The sequence below is a fragment of the Arachis duranensis genome, chromosome 5, assembly GCF_000817695.3.
Source record: "Arachis duranensis cultivar V14167 chromosome 5, aradu.V14167.gnm2.J7QH, whole genome shotgun sequence".
NCBI classification, from domain to species: Eukaryota; Viridiplantae; Streptophyta; class Magnoliopsida; order Fabales; family Fabaceae; genus Arachis; species Arachis duranensis.
This window is the reverse complement of record NC_029776.3, coordinates 104,685,335-104,687,899: the sequence shown is the minus strand read 5'-3', so window position 1 is coordinate 104,687,899 and position 2,565 is coordinate 104,685,335.

Sequence of the window (2,565 nt, the reverse complement as noted above, 5' to 3'; positions counted from 1 at the left end):
GTAAATTTTATACAAGATTATTAAGTTATTTTTTATTTTTTTATTTGTTTTATCTATGTTACTTTATTTAATTTTAAGTAGCGTCATATTTACAATTACCGCCAGTATGATATTTTATAAAATATGAAAATCAATTTTTTTTTATAATTTAAATATCAATGTTTGAATAGAAGAACTTAACAGACTCACAATGAGGGGGAGAGAAAGAGAGAGAAATTTACCTAGAGAAAAGAAACTCGCATGAGAATGGTGGCGACGGGCTCAACAACGACGGTAATGGGATAAGCAGCGATAATGACATAAGCTGTGAACAGTGACAGATCCAGAAAAATTTAGTAATAGGGACAAAAATATAATAAAATTTAGGTATATATATTTTTTTGCTTCCCACGATATTCAACAAGTTAAAGACTAATTTGTCATGAATTTGAATTCCATTTAAGAATCTACAATTGGCCGACAACGAGTTGCTATACATACGAGACAGAATTCAAACCCTCAATACTTATTTAAGCAGACGACTAAGTCGATCACTTGATCAATCTAAATTGGTTTAGATATATTCAAAATTTAAAATTAGAACTATCTAATACATAATCATAAGAATTAAAATTAGAACTATCTAATACATATTGATAAGAACTAGAAATATACACATAATCATTATTATAATATTTAAAATAATAAAAATATAATTTTATACACATAATATAATATTCAAAATAACAAAAAATATTTATAAGGACTTTTTTTTAACATGACTAAATATTATTTTTTTATACATATTTTTAAACAATTATTTTACTTAATTGTCAAATCTACTTATTATAATTTTTATAGTATAAATAAATTTTTTAACCAAAATAATTACAGTATATTAATACATAGATAATATTTTTTTATCTTAAACAATTTTTAAAAAATCACTAATAATTTAAGTTGTATTTAATTAGAAAACTAAGTTTTAATTTAATTATTAATTAATTAACTAATATAATATAATTAATTATCACTAATTTTTTAGTATATTTATTTATTTTTCATATTAAATCAAATTTAACAATATAATTATTATTATGTGTTAAGTTTAACAAAATATTTTTTAACATAAAATACAAAATAACTATTTATATTTTATTTTGAGACAAATATAATATAATAAGTGGTATATAATATATGTATATAAGTATTAATTTTTTTTTTAAATTTGTGGGGGCAAATGCCCCCTCTATATTAAACGTGGGTCCGTCTCTGGCTGTGAAGGAAGATGGGAGTTGTGAATAGGTAAGCAGCGATGGACGCAACAACATGACAGGAGCTATGCGGTTTTTTTGTGAAGAAGAAGAAGATTTTAGGTGAGGATGATTGAGTTTATCTTGCATGGCTATAGAGTATAGATTGAAGTTATGAATCATGTGTGATATGAGGTAAATCCTAATTCCTAAAAAGTGTTTATATGTATATATTCGGGGGCAGGTACACCCTAAACCCGATGATACCTGTTTTGAGCAAAATCTGCCCCGACTCAGTCAAGTTATTACCCTTTTCATTCGGGTATGGACAGGTCGGTACCTGCGTATTCGAAAACTCCTGCCAAGTTTAACCACATATTGATACTCCTTTTATTAAGGGTTTATCGCTAGCCAATGGATCGCTATATACACAAGGCGAGATTCTAACTTTTAATAGTTGTTTAAGCGGACAAGTGAGATGATCACTTAACAAACTAAAATTGAAAAAATTTTGAGAGTTTAATTTTAATTATAATTTTATAAAATATTTATAATAATAATTACTATATATATTATTTAATTTTTTAATAAAATTTTTAATATAATTTTATGTATTATCTCGTACAAGTACCGAACATAAACTAGTTTTAACAAATAGAGAATTATTATTTATTACCCAAATGGAGCTCGCAAACAATTTCTTTAGATACTTGAACCTTTCCTATTCAAATGAATGTCATTTATTTTGTAAGATATATATAGTAATAATTAATTAGTTATTATTTTATTATTGTGCCCAGAGCCTCTCAAATAAAGTGAGTTGGTTTTATTGGTAGGAAAGCTTAATAGAGATTTCGAGAATATATCGTCCCCTCAACTTTATTTTGTTTTATTTAAAAAAATAACTTCCATATCTATATTGTTAAGTTTAACTATAACCATCATATATATAAAAAAATAAACTGGATAGGTCTAAAACGAGCTCAACCATTATGTGCTTATTGAATGAGCCACATTTATATAGACCATTAGATTTTATTAGATGAAAATCAAAAGCTAATATAAAACAAGAGCATTGATAGATTCTAATAAATATAAAATATCCTAATACATAAATAAATACTTTAAATAATAATATTTTAATACACAATATTTTAAATGGTAACAAAATCTTTTATTCTTAAATAACTAAATATAAAATATATAAATATAAAATATATGAGTATTTTTTATTTAATAAAATTAATTATTATGCAAAACTTTTTTATAATATTAAAAAATTATATTAAAATAATATTTTAAACAGTAACATAAAAATATAAAATCATTAAAA